This window comes from Ranitomeya variabilis, chromosome 7 (assembly GCF_051348905.1).
Source record: "Ranitomeya variabilis isolate aRanVar5 chromosome 7, aRanVar5.hap1, whole genome shotgun sequence".
In the NCBI taxonomy this organism is placed as follows: Eukaryota; Metazoa; Chordata; class Amphibia; order Anura; family Dendrobatidae; genus Ranitomeya; species Ranitomeya variabilis.
Window position 1 is genome coordinate 92,363,033 of NC_135238.1, and position 15,382 is coordinate 92,378,414.

General features: G+C 38.8%; 25 non-coding genes across 25 annotated transcripts; 13 read left to right on the forward strand and 12 right to left on the reverse strand.

Annotated features, from left to right (window-relative positions):
* Positions 1 to 218: 218 nt before the first annotated feature.
* On the forward strand, positions 219 to 300 carry TRNAS-GCU (transfer RNA serine (anticodon GCU)). Its single transcript has one exon. It is a non-coding gene; the product is annotated as a tRNA-Ser (tRNA).
* Positions 301 to 905: 605 nt separating this feature from the next.
* TRNAT-AGU (transfer RNA threonine (anticodon AGU)) lies at positions 906 to 979 on the reverse strand. The gene has a single exon. It is a non-coding gene; the product is annotated as a tRNA-Thr (tRNA).
* Positions 980 to 1,426: 447 nt separating this feature from the next.
* On the forward strand, positions 1,427 to 1,508 carry TRNAS-GCU (transfer RNA serine (anticodon GCU)). The gene has a single exon. It is a non-coding gene; the product is annotated as a tRNA-Ser (tRNA).
* Positions 1,509 to 2,113: 605 nt separating this feature from the next.
* On the reverse strand, positions 2,114 to 2,187 carry TRNAT-AGU (transfer RNA threonine (anticodon AGU)). Its single transcript has one exon. It is a non-coding gene; the product is annotated as a tRNA-Thr (tRNA).
* A 447-nt stretch (positions 2,188 to 2,634) lies between these two features.
* TRNAS-GCU (transfer RNA serine (anticodon GCU)) lies at positions 2,635 to 2,716 on the forward strand. The gene has a single exon. It is a non-coding gene; the product is annotated as a tRNA-Ser (tRNA).
* Positions 2,717 to 3,321: 605 nt separating this feature from the next.
* Positions 3,322 to 3,395, reverse strand: TRNAT-AGU (transfer RNA threonine (anticodon AGU)). Its single transcript has one exon. It is a non-coding gene; the product is annotated as a tRNA-Thr (tRNA).
* Positions 3,396 to 3,842: 447 nt separating this feature from the next.
* On the forward strand, positions 3,843 to 3,924 carry TRNAS-GCU (transfer RNA serine (anticodon GCU)). Its single transcript has one exon. It is a non-coding gene; the product is annotated as a tRNA-Ser (tRNA).
* Positions 3,925 to 4,529: 605 nt separating this feature from the next.
* TRNAT-AGU (transfer RNA threonine (anticodon AGU)) lies at positions 4,530 to 4,603 on the reverse strand. The gene has a single exon. It is a non-coding gene; the product is annotated as a tRNA-Thr (tRNA).
* A 447-nt stretch (positions 4,604 to 5,050) lies between these two features.
* On the forward strand, positions 5,051 to 5,132 carry TRNAS-GCU (transfer RNA serine (anticodon GCU)). The gene has a single exon. It is a non-coding gene; the product is annotated as a tRNA-Ser (tRNA).
* Positions 5,133 to 5,737: 605 nt separating this feature from the next.
* On the reverse strand, positions 5,738 to 5,811 carry TRNAT-AGU (transfer RNA threonine (anticodon AGU)). Its single transcript has one exon. It is a non-coding gene; the product is annotated as a tRNA-Thr (tRNA).
* A 447-nt stretch (positions 5,812 to 6,258) lies between these two features.
* Positions 6,259 to 6,340, forward strand: TRNAS-GCU (transfer RNA serine (anticodon GCU)). The gene has a single exon. It is a non-coding gene; the product is annotated as a tRNA-Ser (tRNA).
* A 605-nt stretch (positions 6,341 to 6,945) lies between these two features.
* TRNAT-AGU (transfer RNA threonine (anticodon AGU)) lies at positions 6,946 to 7,019 on the reverse strand. Its single transcript has one exon. It is a non-coding gene; the product is annotated as a tRNA-Thr (tRNA).
* A 447-nt stretch (positions 7,020 to 7,466) lies between these two features.
* TRNAS-GCU (transfer RNA serine (anticodon GCU)) lies at positions 7,467 to 7,548 on the forward strand. The gene has a single exon. It is a non-coding gene; the product is annotated as a tRNA-Ser (tRNA).
* Positions 7,549 to 8,152: 604 nt separating this feature from the next.
* TRNAT-AGU (transfer RNA threonine (anticodon AGU)) lies at positions 8,153 to 8,226 on the reverse strand. The gene has a single exon. It is a non-coding gene; the product is annotated as a tRNA-Thr (tRNA).
* Positions 8,227 to 8,673: 447 nt separating this feature from the next.
* TRNAS-GCU (transfer RNA serine (anticodon GCU)) lies at positions 8,674 to 8,755 on the forward strand. Its single transcript has one exon. It is a non-coding gene; the product is annotated as a tRNA-Ser (tRNA).
* A 604-nt stretch (positions 8,756 to 9,359) lies between these two features.
* On the reverse strand, positions 9,360 to 9,433 carry TRNAT-AGU (transfer RNA threonine (anticodon AGU)). Its single transcript has one exon. It is a non-coding gene; the product is annotated as a tRNA-Thr (tRNA).
* Positions 9,434 to 9,880: 447 nt separating this feature from the next.
* TRNAS-GCU (transfer RNA serine (anticodon GCU)) lies at positions 9,881 to 9,962 on the forward strand. The gene has a single exon. It is a non-coding gene; the product is annotated as a tRNA-Ser (tRNA).
* Positions 9,963 to 10,566: 604 nt separating this feature from the next.
* Positions 10,567 to 10,640, reverse strand: TRNAT-AGU (transfer RNA threonine (anticodon AGU)). Its single transcript has one exon. It is a non-coding gene; the product is annotated as a tRNA-Thr (tRNA).
* A 447-nt stretch (positions 10,641 to 11,087) lies between these two features.
* Positions 11,088 to 11,169, forward strand: TRNAS-GCU (transfer RNA serine (anticodon GCU)). The gene has a single exon. It is a non-coding gene; the product is annotated as a tRNA-Ser (tRNA).
* Positions 11,170 to 11,773: 604 nt separating this feature from the next.
* TRNAT-AGU (transfer RNA threonine (anticodon AGU)) lies at positions 11,774 to 11,847 on the reverse strand. Its single transcript has one exon. It is a non-coding gene; the product is annotated as a tRNA-Thr (tRNA).
* Positions 11,848 to 12,294: 447 nt separating this feature from the next.
* On the forward strand, positions 12,295 to 12,376 carry TRNAS-GCU (transfer RNA serine (anticodon GCU)). The gene has a single exon. It is a non-coding gene; the product is annotated as a tRNA-Ser (tRNA).
* A 604-nt stretch (positions 12,377 to 12,980) lies between these two features.
* TRNAT-AGU (transfer RNA threonine (anticodon AGU)) lies at positions 12,981 to 13,054 on the reverse strand. The gene has a single exon. It is a non-coding gene; the product is annotated as a tRNA-Thr (tRNA).
* A 447-nt stretch (positions 13,055 to 13,501) lies between these two features.
* TRNAS-GCU (transfer RNA serine (anticodon GCU)) lies at positions 13,502 to 13,583 on the forward strand. The gene has a single exon. It is a non-coding gene; the product is annotated as a tRNA-Ser (tRNA).
* A 605-nt stretch (positions 13,584 to 14,188) lies between these two features.
* On the reverse strand, positions 14,189 to 14,262 carry TRNAT-AGU (transfer RNA threonine (anticodon AGU)). Its single transcript has one exon. It is a non-coding gene; the product is annotated as a tRNA-Thr (tRNA).
* A 447-nt stretch (positions 14,263 to 14,709) lies between these two features.
* TRNAS-GCU (transfer RNA serine (anticodon GCU)) lies at positions 14,710 to 14,791 on the forward strand. Its single transcript has one exon. It is a non-coding gene; the product is annotated as a tRNA-Ser (tRNA).
* Positions 14,792 to 15,382: the final 591 nt, after the last annotated feature.

A 15,382-nucleotide genomic window follows, 5' to 3' on the forward strand; every position in this document is an offset into this window, starting at 1 on the left:
GAGGAAAAATTAGGAATGATTGAAAAGTTGGTATTAAAACCCTGAGCACTGGTTTATTTCTTACAGAGTTTGCCCCATTCTAACTTTAAAAAATAGACACTGTAGGAGATAATATAAGGCCACTCTGACAAAAGCTGACATAAAATCTTCAGAGAAAGCACACTGACTGGTAAAAATAATCATTACATCTTATCTCCTTAGCGCATGAGCGCCATGTAGACGAGGTGGCCGAGTGGTTAAGGCGATGGACTGCTAATCCATTGTGCTCTGCATGCATGGGTTCGAATCCCATCCTCGTCGGTTTAATCTGCTTGTTACACGTTGTATTGTTTTGATTTCTTTTCTAGCCCAAGCGGTAGATACTTCAAGCTTGAAAGTTTATCTTCCTTTTTAAGAAAGCTGCTATCAAACTTTGCAGAGTCAGAAGTGTAATTCCACTGGTTTTATCTTTTAATGCTTGATGCATCCTTTATTCTCTAAAGAAAATGATATCATCTAATTCCTTTTTAAGCACTTCGACAGCAGAGATTTTTTTCTCTCAACTGCACTATGTTAGGACTGTGGTAAAGACAGGTTTAATGTCATACAAGAACAAAAGTCCTCTTTTTTTGGCTAAAATGGCCCAAACTGAGGTGAAGAAAGAAAAGCACTGCTGACATTCGAAATCAAGATTTTCTGTTTACTAAACAGGCGCTTTGACCAACTAAGCTAAAGGACAAAATCCACCGGTTTTATGTTGTTATGCTTGATGCCATCTTCCTTCCTTTTTGGCCCCTATACAGAAGAAATTCTTAATCTCACAATTGCACTATCAGTAGAGACGCAGCCAAGGTAAATTTGAGGTTTTACGCAAGTGAAATTCCCATTTTTAAGATAGGAAGTTTGTTTTTCAGATGATGAAAACAAGGCACTGCTGAGATTCGAACTCAGGATCTCCTGTTTACTAGACAGGCGCTTTAACCAACTAAGCCACAGCACCACAAGCTGGAAAGCCTATGAAATCTAGGGAAGATGTCAGCACCAATCAAAACTTTCAAGTGGTTAACTTAGCAAGACAACATTGAGTTGAGTTTCATTCCATGCACACAGAAACGAGGAACAGGATGTAATTCTCAGTCATGAAGTCCAGCTTTAATTTGGGACTTATTTTTCTTCCAAGTTATGACACAAAATAGGCGGATTGAAGGAATTCCACGGCAGGGCCAAAGGAGGAAAAATTAGGAATGATTGAAAAGTTGGTATTAAAACCCTGAGCACTGGTTTATTTCTTACAGAGTTTGCCCCATTCTAACTTTAAAAAATAGACACTGTAGGAGATAATATAAGGCCACTCTGACAAAAGCTGACATAAAATCTTCAGAGAAAGCACACTGACTGGTAAAAATAATCATTACATCTTATCTCCTTAGCGCATGAGCGCCATGTAGACGAGGTGGCCGAGTGGTTAAGGCGATGGACTGCTAATCCATTGTGCTCTGCATGCATGGGTTCGAATCCCATCCTCGTCGGTTTAATCTGCTTGTTACACGTTGTATTGTTTTGATTTCTTTTCTAGCCCAAGCGGTAGATACTTCAAGCTTGAAAGTTTATCTTCCTTTTTAAGAAAGCTGCTATCAAACTTTGCAGAGTCAGAAGTGTAATTCCACTGGTTTTATCTTTTAATGCTTGATGCATCCTTTATTCTCTAAAGAAAATTATATCATCTAATTCCTTTTTAAGCACTTCGACAGCAGAGATTTTTTTCTCTCAACTGCACTATGTTAGGACTGTGGTAAAGACAGGTTTAATGTCATACAAGAACAAAAGTCCTCTTTTTTTGGCTAAAATGGCCCAAACTGAGGTGAAGAAAGAAAAGCACTGCTGACATTCGAAATCAAGATTTTCTGTTTACTAAACAGGCGCTTTGACCAACTAAGCTAAAGGACAAAATCCACCGGTTTTATGTTGTTATGCTTGATGCCATCTTCCTTCCTTTTTGGCCCCTATACAGAAGAAATTCTTAATCTCACAATTGCACTATCAGTAGAGACGCAGCCAAGGTAAATTTGAGGTTTTACGCAAGTGAAATTCCCATTTTTAAGATAGGAAGTTTGTTTTTCAGATGATGAAAACAAGGCACTGCTGAGATTCGAACTCAGGATCTCCTGTTTACTAGACAGGCGCTTTAACCAACTAAGCCACAGCACCACAAGCTGGAAAGCCTATGAAATCTAGGGAAGATGTCAGCACCAATCAAAACTTTCAAGTGGTTAACTTAGCAAGACAACATTGAGTTGAGTTTCATTCCATGCACACAGAAACGAGGAACAGGATGTCTTTCTCAGTCATGAAGTCCAGCTTTAATTTGGGACTTATTTTTCTTCCAAGTTATGACACAAAATAGGCGGATTGAAGGAATTCCACGGCAGGGCCAAAGGAGGAAAAATTAGGAATGATTGAAAAGTTGGTATTAAAACCCTGAGCACTGGTTTATTTCTTACAGAGTTTGCCCCATTCTAACTTTAAAAAATAGACACTGTAGGAGATAATATAAGGCCACTCTGACAAAAGCTGACATAAAATCTTCAGAGAAAGCACACTGACTGGTAAAAATAATCATTACATCTTATCTCCTTAGCGCATGAGCGCCATGTAGACGAGGTGGCCGAGTGGTTAAGGCGATGGACTGCTAATCCATTGTGCTCTGCATGCATGGGTTCGAATCCCATCCTCGTCGGTTTAATCTGCTTGTTACACGTTGTATTGTTTTGATTTCTTTTCTAGCCCAAGCGGTAGATACTTCAAGCTTGAAAGTTTATCTTCCTTTTTAAGAAAGCTGCTATCAAACTTTGCAGAGTCAGAAGTGTAATTCCACTGGTTTTATCTTTTAATGCTTGATGCATCCTTTATTCTCTAAAGAAAATGATATCATCTAATTCCTTTTTAAGCACTTCGACAGCAGAGATTTTTTTCTCTCAACTGCACTATGTTAGGACTGTGGTAAAGACAGGTTTAATGTCATACAAGAACAAAAGTCCTCTTTTTTTGGCTAAAATGGCCCAAACTGAGGTGAAGAAAGAAAAGCACTGCTGACATTCGAAATCAAGATTTTCTGTTTACTAAACAGGCGCTTTGACCAACTAAGCTAAAGGACAAAATCCACCGGTTTTATGTTGTTATGCTTGATGCCATCTTCCTTCCTTTTTGGCCCCTATACAGAAGAAATTCTTAATCTCACAATTGCACTATCAGTAGAGACGCAGCCAAGGTAAATTTGAGGTTTTACGCAAGTGAAATTCCCATTTTTAAGATAGGAAGTTTGTTTTTCAGATGATGAAAACAAGGCACTGCTGAGATTCGAACTCAGGATCTCCTGTTTACTAGACAGGCGCTTTAACCAACTAAGCCACAGCACCACAAGCTGGAAAGCCTATGAAATCTAGGGAAGATGTCAGCACCAATCAAAACTTTCAAGTGGTTAACTTAGCAAGACAACATTGAGTTGAGTTTCATTCCATGCACACAGAAACGAGGAACAGGATGTAATTCTCAGTCATGAAGTCCAGCTTTAATTTGGGACTTATTTTTCTTCCAAGTTATGACACAAAATAGGCGGATTGAAGGAATTCCACGGCAGGGCCAAAGGAGGAAAAATTAGGAATGATTGAAAAGTTGGTATTAAAACCCTGAGCACTGGTTTATTTCTTACAGAGTTTGCCCCATTCTAACTTTAAAAAATAGACACTGTAGGAGATAATATAAGGCCACTCTGACAAAAGCTGACATAAAATCTTCAGAGAAAGCACACTGACTGGTAAAAATAATCATTACATCTTATCTCCTTAGCGCATGAGCGCCATGTAGACGAGGTGGCCGAGTGGTTAAGGCGATGGACTGCTAATCCATTGTGCTCTGCATGCATGGGTTCGAATCCCATCCTCGTCGGTTTAATCTGCTTGTTACACGTTGTATTGTTTTGATTTCTTTTCTAGCCCAAGCGGTAGATACTTCAAGCTTGAAAGTTTATCTTCCTTTTTAAGAAAGCTGCTATCAAACTTTGCAGAGTCAGAAGTGTAATTCCACTGGTTTTATCTTTTAATGCTTGATGCATCCTTTATTCTCTAAAGAAAATGATATCATCTAATTCCTTTTTAAGCACTTCGACAGCAGAGATTTTTTTCTCTCAACTGCACTATGTTAGGACTGTGGTAAAGACAGGTTTAATGTCATACAAGAACAAAAGTCCTCTTTTTTTGGCTAAAATGGCCCAAACTGAGGTGAAGAAAGAAAAGCACTGCTGACATTCGAAATCAAGATTTTCTGTTTACTAAACAGGCGCTTTGACCAACTAAGCTAAAGGACAAAATCCACCGGTTTTATGTTGTTATGCTTGATGCCATCTTCCTTCCTTTTTGGCCCCTATACAGAAGAAATTCTTAATCTCACAATTGCACTATCAGTAGAGACGCAGCCAAGGTAAATTTGAGGTTTTACGCAAGTGAAATTCCCATTTTTAAGATAGGAAGTTTGTTTTTCAGATGATGAAAACAAGGCACTGCTGAGATTCGAACTCAGGATCTCCTGTTTACTAGACAGGCGCTTTAACCAACTAAGCCACAGCACCACAAGCTGGAAAGCCTATGAAATCTAGGGAAGATGTCAGCACCAATCAAAACTTTCAAGTGGTTAACTTAGCAAGACAACATTGAGTTGAGTTTCATTCCATGCACACAGAAACGAGGAACAGGATGTAATTCTCAGTCATGAAGTCCAGCTTTAATTTGGGACTTATTTTTCTTCCAAGTTATGACACAAAATAGGCGGATTGAAGGAATTCCACGGCAGGGCCAAAGGAGGAAAAATTAGGAATGATTGAAAAGTTGGTATTAAAACCCTGAGCACTGGTTTATTTCTTACAGAGTTTGCCCCATTCTAACTTTAAAAAATAGACACTGTAGGAGATAATATAAGGCCACTCTGACAAAAGCTGACATAAAATCTTCAGAGAAAGCACACTGACTGGTAAAAATAATCATTACATCTTATCTCCTTAGCGCATGAGCGCCATGTAGACGAGGTGGCCGAGTGGTTAAGGCGATGGACTGCTAATCCATTGTGCTCTGCATGCATGGGTTCGAATCCCATCCTCGTCGGTTTAATCTGCTTGTTACACGTTGTATTGTTTTGATTTCTTTTCTAGCCCAAGCGGTAGATACTTCAAGCTTGAAAGTTTATCTTCCTTTTTAAGAAAGCTGCTATCAAACTTTGCAGAGTCAGAAGTGTAATTCCACTGGTTTTATCTTTTAATGCTTGATGCATCCTTTATTCTCTAAAGAAAATTATATCATCTAATTCCTTTTTAAGCACTTCGACAGCAGAGATTTTTTTCTCTCAACTGCACTATGTTAGGACTGTGGTAAAGACAGGTTTAATGTCATACAAGAACAAAAGTCCTCTTTTTTTGGCTAAAATGGCCCAAACTGAGGTGAAGAAAGAAAAGCACTGCTGACATTCGAAATCAAGATTTTCTGTTTACTAAACAGGCGCTTTGACCAACTAAGCTAAAGGACAAAATCCACCGGTTTTATGTTGTTATGCTTGATGCCATCTTCCTTCCTTTTTGGCCCCTATACAGAAGAAATTCTTAATCTCACAATTGCACTATCAGTAGAGACGCAGCCAAGGTAAATTTGAGGTTTTACGCAAGTGAAATTCCCATTTTTAAGATAGGAAGTTTGTTTTTCAGATGATGAAAACAAGGCACTGCTGAGATTCGAACTCAGGATCTCCTGTTTACTAGACAGGCGCTTTAACCAACTAAGCCACAGCACCACAAGCTGGAAAGCCTATGAAATCTAGGGAAGATGTCAGCACCAATCAAAACTTTCAAGTGGTTAACTTAGCAAGACAACATTGAGTTGAGTTTCATTCCATGCACACAGAAACGAGGAACAGGATGTCTTTCTCAGTCATGAAGTCCAGCTTTAATTTGGGACTTATTTTTCTTCCAAGTTATGACACAAAATAGGCGGATTGAAGGAATTCCACGGCAGGGCCAAAGGAGGAAAAATTAGGAATGATTGAAAAGTTGGTATTAAAACCCTGAGCACTGGTTTATTTCTTACAGAGTTTGCCCCATTCTAACTTTAAAAAATAGACACTGTAGGAGATAATATAAGGCCACTCTGACAAAAGCTGACATAAAATCTTCAGAGAAAGCACACTGACTGGTAAAAATAATCATTACATCTTATCTCCTTAGCGCATGAGCGCCATGTAGACGAGGTGGCCGAGTGGTTAAGGCGATGGACTGCTAATCCATTGTGCTCTGCATGCATGGGTTCGAATCCCATCCTCGTCGGTTTAATCTGCTTGTTACACGTTGTATTGTTTTGATTTCTTTTCTAGCCCAAGCGGTAGATACTTCAAGCTTGAAAGTTTATCTTCCTTTTTAAGAAAGCTGCTATCAAACTTTGCAGAGTCAGAAGTGTAATTCCACTGGTTTTATCTTTTAATGCTTGATGCATCCTTTATTCTCTAAAGAAAATTATATCATCTAATTCCTTTTTAAGCACTTCGACAGCAGAGATTTTTTTCTCTCAACTGCACTATGTTAGGACTGTGGTAAAGACAGGTTTAATGTCATACAAGAACAAAAGTCCTCTTTTTTTGGCTAAAATGGCCCAAACTGAGGTGAAGAAAGAAAAGCACTGCTGACATTCGAAATCAAGATTTTCTGTTTACTAAACAGGCGCTTTGACCAACTAAGCTAAAGACAAAATCCACTGGTTTTATGTTGTTATGCTTGATGCCATCTTCCTTCCTTTTTGGCCCCTATACAGAAGAAATTCTTAATCTCACAATTGCACTATCAGTAGAGACGCAGCCAAGGTAAATTTGAGGTTTTACGCAAGTGAAATTCCCATTTTTAAAGATAGGAAGTTTGTTTTTCAGATGATGAAAACAAGGCACTGCTGAGATTCGAACTCAGGATCTCCTGTTTACTAGACAGGCGCTTTAACCAACTAAGCCACAGCACCACAAGCTGGAAAGCCTATGAAATCTAGGGAAGATGTCAGCACCAATCAAAACTTTCAAGTGGTTAACTTAGCAAGACAACATTGAGTTGAGTTTCATTCCATGCACACAGAAACGTGGAACAGGATGTCTTTCTCAGTCATGAAGTCCAGCTTTAATTTGGGACTTATTTTTCTTCCAAGTTATGACACAAAATAGGCGGATTGAAGGAATTCCACGGCAGGGCCAAAGGAGGAAAAATTAGGAATGATTGAAAAGTTGGTATTAAAACCCTGAGCACTGGTTTATTTCTTACAGAGTTTGCCCCATTCTAACTTTAAAAAATAGACACTGTAGGAGATAATATAAGGCCACTCTGACAAAAGCTGACATAAAATCTTCAGAGAAAGCACACTGACTGGTAAAAATAATCATTACATCTTATCTCCTTAGCGCATGAGCGCCATGTAGACGAGGTGGCCGAGTGGTTAAGGCGATGGACTGCTAATCCATTGTGCTCTGCATGCATGGGTTCGAATCCCATCCTCGTCGGTTTAATCTGCTTGTTACACGTTGTATTGTTTTGATTTCTTTTCTAGCCCAAGCGGTAGATACTTCAAGCTTGAAAGTTTATCTTCCTTTTTAAGAAAGCTGCTATCAAACTTTGCAGAGTCAGAAGTGTAATTCCACTGGTTTTATCTTTTAATGCTTGATGCATCCTTTATTCTCTAAAGAAAATTATATCATCTAATTCCTTTTTAAGCACTTCGACAGCAGAGATTTTTTTCTCTCAACTGCACTATGTTAGGACTGTGGTAAAGACAGGTTTAATGTCATACAAGAACAAAAGTCCTCTTTTTTTGGCTAAAATGGCCCAAACTGAGGTGAAGAAAGAAAAGCACTGCTGACATTCGAAATCAAGATTTTCTGTTTACTAAACAGGCGCTTTGACCAACTAAGCTAAAGACAAAATCCACTGGTTTTATGTTGTTATGCTTGATGCCATCTTCCTTCCTTTTTGGCCCCTATACAGAAGAAATTCTTAATCTCACAATTGCACTATCAGTAGAGACGCAGCCAAGGTAAATTTGAGGTTTTACGCAAGTGAAATTCCCATTTTTAAGATAGGAAGTTTGTTTTTCAGATGATGAAAACAAGGCACTGCTGAGATTCGAACTCAGGATCTCCTGTTTACTAGACAGGCGCTTTAACCAACTAAGCCACAGCACCACAAGCTGGAAAGCCTATGAAATCTAGGGAAGATGTCAGCACCAATCAAAACTTTCAAGTGGTTAACTTAGCAAGACAACATTGAGTTGAGTTTCATTCCATGCACACAGAAACGAGGAACAGGATGTAATTCTCAGTCATGAAGTCCAGCTTTAATTTGGGACTTATTTTTCTTCCAAGTTATGACACAAAATAGGCGGATTGAAGGAATTCCACGGCAGGGCCAAAGGAGGAAAAATTAGGAATGATTGAAAAGTTGGTATTAAAACCCTGAGCACTGGTTTATTTCTTACAGAGTTTGCCCCATTCTAACTTTAAAAAATAGACACTGTAGGAGATAATATAAGGCCACTCTGACAAAAGCTGACATAAAATCTTCAGAGAAAGCACACTGACTGGTAAAAATAATCATTACATCTTATCTCCTTAGCGCATGAGCGCCATGTAGACGAGGTGGCCGAGTGGTTAAGGCGATGGACTGCTAATCCATTGTGCTCTGCATGCATGGGTTCGAATCCCATCCTCGTCGGTTTAATCTGCTTGTTACACGTTGTATTGTTTTGATTTCTTTTCTAGCCCAAGCGGTAGATACTTCAAGCTTGAAAGTTTATCTTCCTTTTTAAGAAAGCTGCTATCAAACTTTGCAGAGTCAGAAGTGTAATTCCACTGGTTTTATCTTTTAATGCTTGATGCATCCTTTATTCTCTAAAGAAAATGATATCATCTAATTCCTTTTTAAGCACTTCGACAGCAGAGATTTTTTTCTCTCAACTGCACTATGTTAGGACTGTGGTAAAGACAGGTTTAATGTCATACAAGAACAAAAATCCTCTTTTTTTGGCTAAAATGGCCCAAACTGTGGTGAAGAAAGAAAAGCACTGCTGACATTCGAAATCAAGATTTTCTGTTTACTAAACAGGCGCTTTGACCAACTAAGCTAAAGACAAAATCCACTGGTTTTATGTTGTTATGCTTGATGCCATCTTCCTTCCTTTTTGGCCCCTATACAGAAGAAATTCTTAATCTCACAATTGCACTATCAGTAGAGACGCAGCCAAGGTAAATTTGAGGTTTTACGCAAGTGAAATTCCCATTTTTAAGATAGGAAGTTTGTTTTTCAGATGATGAAAACAAGGCACTGCTGAGATTCGAACTCAGGATCTCCTGTTTACTAGACAGGCGCTTTAACCAACTAAGCCACAGCACCACAAGCTGGAAAGCCTATGAAATCTAGGGAAGATGTCAGCACCAATCAAAACTTTCAAGTGGTTAACTTAGCAAGACAACATTGAGTTGAGTTTCATTCCATGCACACAGAAACGTGGAACAGGATGTCTTTCTCAGTCATGAAGTCCAGCTTTAATTTGGGACTTATTTTTCTTCCAAGTTATGACACAAAATAGGCGGATTGAAGGAATTCCACGGCAGGGCCAAAGGAGGAAAAATTAGGAATGATTGAAAAGTTGGTATTAAAACCCTGAGCACTGGTTTATTTCTTACAGAGTTTGCCCCATTCTAACTTTAAAAAATAGACACTGTAGGAGATAATATAAGGCCACTCTGACAAAAGCTGACATAAAATCTTCAGAGAAAGCACACTGACTGGTAAAAATAATCATTACATCTTATCTCCTTAGCGCATGAGCGCCATGTAGACGAGGTGGCCGAGTGGTTAAGGCGATGGACTGCTAATCCATTGTGCTCTGCATGCATGGGTTCGAATCCCATCCTCGTCGGTTTAATCTGCTTGTTACACGTTGTATTGTTTTGATTTCTTTTCTAGCCCAAGCGGTAGATACTTCAAGCTTGAAAGTTTATCTTCCTTTTTAAGAAAGCTGCTATCAAACTTTGCAGAGTCAGAAGTGTAATTCCACTGGTTTTATCTTTTAATGCTTGATGCATCCTTTATTCTCTAAAGAAAATTATATCATCTAATTCCTTTTTAAGCACTTCGACAGCAGAGATTTTTTTCTCTCAACTGCACTATGTTAGGACTGTGGTAAAGACAGGTTTAATGTCATACAAGAACAAAAGTCCTCTTTTTTTGGCTAAAATGGCCCAAACTGAGGTGAAGAAAGAAAAGCACTGCTGACATTCGAAATCAAGATTTTCTGTTTACTAAACAGGCGCTTTGACCAACTAAGCTAAAGACAAAATCCACTGGTTTTATGTTGTTATGCTTGATGCCATCTTCCTTCCTTTTTGGCCCCTATACAGAAGAAATTCTTAATCTCACAATTGCACTATCAGTAGAGACGCAGCCAAGGTAAATTTGAGGTTTTACGCAAGTGAAATTCCCATTTTTAAGATAGGAAGTTTGTTTTTCAGATGATGAAAACAAGGCACTGCTGAGATTCGAACTCAGGATCTCCTGTTTACTAGACAGGCGCTTTAACCAACTAAGCCACAGCACCACAAGCTGGAAAGCCTATGAAATCTAGGGAAGATGTCAGCACCAATCAAAACTTTCAAGTGGTTAACTTAGCAAGACAACATTGAGTTGAGTTTCATTCCATGCACACAGAAACGTGGAACAGGATGTCTTTCTCAGTCATGAAGTCCAGCTTTAATTTGGGACTTATTTTTCTTCCAAGTTATGACACAAAATAGGCGGATTGAAGGAATTCCACGGCAGGGCCAAAGGAGGAAAAATTAGGAATGATTGAAAAGTTGGTATTAAAACCCTGAGCACTGGTTTATTTCTTACAGAGTTTGCCCCATTCTAACTTTAAAAAATAGACACTGTAGGAGATAATATAAGGCCACTCTGACAAAAGCTGACATAAAATCTTCAGAGAAAGCACACTGACTGGTAAAAATAATCATTACATCTTATCTCCTTAGCGCATGAGCGCCATGTAGACGAGGTGGCCGAGTGGTTAAGGCGATGGACTGCTAATCCATTGTGCTCTGCATGCATGGGTTCGAATCCCATCCTCGTCGGTTTAATCTGCTTGTTACACGTTGTATTGTTTTGATTTCTTTTCTAGCCCAAGCGGTAGATACTTCAAGCTTGAAAGTTTATCTTCCTTTTTAAGAAAGCTGCTATCAAACTTTGCAGAGTCAGAAGTGTAATTCCACTGGTTTTATCTTTTAATGCTTGATGCATCCTTTATTCTCTAAAGAAAATGATATCATCTAATTCCTTTTTAAGCACTTCGACAGCAGAGATTTTTTTCTCTCAACTGCACTATGTTAGGACTGTGGTAAAGACAGGTTTAATGTCATACAAGAACAAAAATCCTCTTTTTTTGGCTAAAATGGCCCAAACTGTGGTGAAGAAAGAAAAGCACTGCTGACATTCGAAATCAAGATTTTCTGTTTACTAAACAGGCGCTTTGACCAACTAAGCTAAAGACAAAATCCACTGGTTTTATGTTGTTATGCTTGATGCCATCTTCCTTCCTTTTTGGCCCCTATACAGAAGAAATTCTTAATCTCACAATTGCACTATCAGTAGAGACGCAGCCAAGGTAAATTTGAGGTTTTACGCAAGTGAAATTCCCATTTTTAAGATAGGAAGTTTGTTTTTCAGATGATGAAAACAAGGCACTGCTGAGATTCGAACTCAGGATCTCCTGTTTACTAGACAGGCGCTTTAACCAACTAAGCCACAGCACCACAAGCTGGAAAGCCTATGAAATCTAGGGAAGATGTCAGCACCAATCAAAACTTTCAAGTGGTTAACTTAGCAAGACAACATTGAGTTGAGTTTCATTCCATGCACACAGAAACGAGGAACAGGATGTAATTCTCAGTCATGAAGTCCAGCTTTAATTTGGGACTTATTTTTCTTCCAAGTTATGACACAAAATAGGCGGATTGAAGGAATTCCACGGCAGGGCCAAAGGAGGAAAAATTAGGAATGATTGAAAAGTTGGTATTAAAACCCTGAGCACTGGTTTATTTCTTACAGAGTTTGCCCCATTCTAACTTTAAAAAATAGACACTGTAGGAGATAATATAAGGCCACTCTGACAAAAGCTGACATAAAATCTTCAGAGAAAGCACACTGACTGGTAAAAATAATCATTACATCTTATCTCCTTAGCGCATGAGCGCCATGTAGACGAGGTGGCCGAGTGGTTAAGGCGATGGACTGCTAATCCATTGTGCTCTGCATGCATGGGTTCGAATCCCATCCTCGTCGGTTTAATCTGCTTGTTACACGTTGTATTGTTTTGATTTCTTTTCTAGCCCAAGCGGTAGATACTTCAAGCTTGAAAGTTTATCTTCCTTTTTAAGAAAGCTGCTATCAAACTTTGCAGAGTCAGAAGTGTAATTCCACTGGTTTTATCTTTTAATGCTTGATGCATCCTTTATTCTCTAAAGAAAATGATATCATCTAATTCCTTTTTAAGCACTTCGACAGCAGAGATTTTTTTCTCTCAACTGCACTATGTTAGGACTGTGGTAAAGACAGGTTTAATGTCATACAAGAACAAAAGTCCTCTTTTTTTGGCTAAAATGGCCCAAACTGAGGTGAAGAAAGAAAAGCACTGCTGACATTCGAAATCAAGATTTTCTGTTTACTAAACAGGCGCTTTGACCAACTAAGCTAAAGACAAAATCCACTGGTTTTATGTTGTTATGCTTGATGCCATCTTCCTTCCTTTTTGGCCCCTATACAGAAGAAATTCTTAATCTCACAATTGCACTATCAGTAGAGACGCAGCCAAGGTAAATTTGAGGTTTTACGCAAGTGAAATTCCCATTTTTAAGATAGGAAGTTTGTTTTTCAGATGATGAAAACAAGGCACTGCTGAGATTCGAACTCAGGATCTCCTGTTTACTAGACAGGCGCTTTAACCAACTAAGCCACAGCACCACAAGCTGGAAAGCCTATGAAATCTAGGGAAGATGTCAGCACCAATCAAAACTTTCAAGTGGTTAACTTAGCAAGACAACATTGAGTTGAGTTTCATTCCATGCACACAGAAACGAGGAACAGGATGTAATTCTCAGTCATGAAGTCCAGCTTTAATTTGGGACTTATTTTTCTTCCAAGTTATGACACAAAATAGGCGGATTGAAGGAATTCCACGGCAGGGCCAAAGGAGGAAAAATTAGGAATGATTGAAAAGTTGGTATTAAAACCCTGAGCACTGGTTTATTTCTTACAGAGTTTGCCCCATTCTAACTTTAAAAAATAGACACTGTAGGAGATAATATAAGGCCACTCTGACAAAAGCTGACATAAAATCTTCAGAGAAAGCACACTGACTGGTAAAAATAATCATTACATCTTATCTCCTTAGCGCATGAGCGCCATGTAGACGAGGTGGCCGAGTGGTTAAGGCGATGGACTGCTAATCCATTGTGCTCTGCATGCATGGGTTCGAATCCCATCCTCGTCGGTTTAATCTGCTTGTTACACGTTGTATTGTTTTGATTTCTTTTCTAGCCCAAGCGGTAGATACTTCAAGCTTGAAAGTTTATCTTCCTTTTTAAGAAAGCTGCTATCAAACTTTGCAGAGTCAGAAGTGTAATTCCACTGGTTTTATCTTTTAATGCTTGATGCATCCTTTATTCTCTAAAGAAAATGATATCATCTAATTCCTTTTTAAGCACTTCGACAGCAGAGATTTTTTTCTCTCAACTGCACTATGTTAGGACTGTGGTAAAGACAGGTTTAATGTCATACAAGAACAAAAGTCCTCTTTTTTTGGCTAAAATGGCCCAAACTGAGGTGAAGAAAGAAAAGCACTGCTGACATTCGAAATCAAGATTTTCTGTTTACTAAACAGGCGCTTTGACCAACTAAGCTAAAGGACAAAATCCACCGGTTTTATGTTGTTATGCTTGATGCCATCTTCCTTCCTTTTTGGCCCCTATACAGAAGAAATTCTTAATCTCACAATTGCACTATCAGTAGAGACGCAGCCAAGGTAAATTTGAGGTTTTACGCAAGTGAAATTCCCATTTTTAAGATAGGAAGTTTGTTTTTCAGATGATGAAAACAAGGCACTGCTGAGATTCGAACTCAGGATCTCCTGTTTACTAGACAGGCGCTTTAACCAACTAAGCCACAGCACCACAAGCTGGAAAGCCTATGAAATCTAGGGAAGATGTCAGCACCAATCAAAACTTTCAAGTGGTTAACTTAGCAAGACAACATTGAGTTGAGTTTCATTCCATGCACACAGAAACGAGGAACAGGATGTCTTTCTCAGTCATGAAGTCCAGCTTTAATTTGGGACTTATTTTTCTTCCAAGTTATGACACAAAATAGGCGGATTGAAGGAATCCTACGGCAGGGCCAAAGGAGGAAAAATTAGGAATGATTGAAAAGTTGGTATTAAAACCCTGAGCACTGGTTTATTTCCTACAGAGTTTGCCCCAATCTAACTTTAAAAAATAGACACTGTAGGAGATAATATAAGGCCACTCTGACAAAAGCTGACATAAAATCTTCAGAGAAAGCACACTGACTGGTAAAAATAATCATTACATCTTATCTCCTTAGTGCATGAGCGCCATGTAGACGAGGTGGCCGAGTGGTTAAGGCGATGGACTGCTAATCCATTGTGCTCTGCATGCATGGGTTCGAATCCCATCCTCGTCGGTTTAATCTGCTTGTTACACGTTGTATTGTTTTGATTTCTTTTCTAGCCCAAGCGGTAGATACTTCAAGCTTGAAAGTTTATCTTCCTTTTTAAGAAAGCTGCTATCAAACTTTGCAGAGTCAGAAGTGTAATTCCACTGGTTTTATCTTTTAATGCTTGATGCATCCTTTATTCTCTAAAGAAAATGATATCATCTAATTCCTTTTTAAGCACTTCGACAGCAGAGATTTTTTTCTCTCAACTGCACTATGTTAGGACTGTGGTAAAGACAGGTTTAATGTCATACAAGAACAAAAGTCCTCTTTTTTTGGCTAAAATGGCCCAAACTGAGGTGAAGAAAGAAAAGCACTGCTGACATTCGAAATCAAGATTTTCTGTTTACTAAACAGGCGCTTTGACCAACTAAGCTAAAGGACAAAATCCACTGGTTTTATGTTGTTATGCTTGATGCCATCTTCCTTCCTTTTTGGCCCCTATACAGAAGAAATTCTTAATCTCACAATTGCACTATCAGTAGAGACGCAGCCAAGGTAAATTTGAGGTTTTACGCAAGTGAAATTCCCATTTTTAAGATAGGAAGTTTGTTTTTC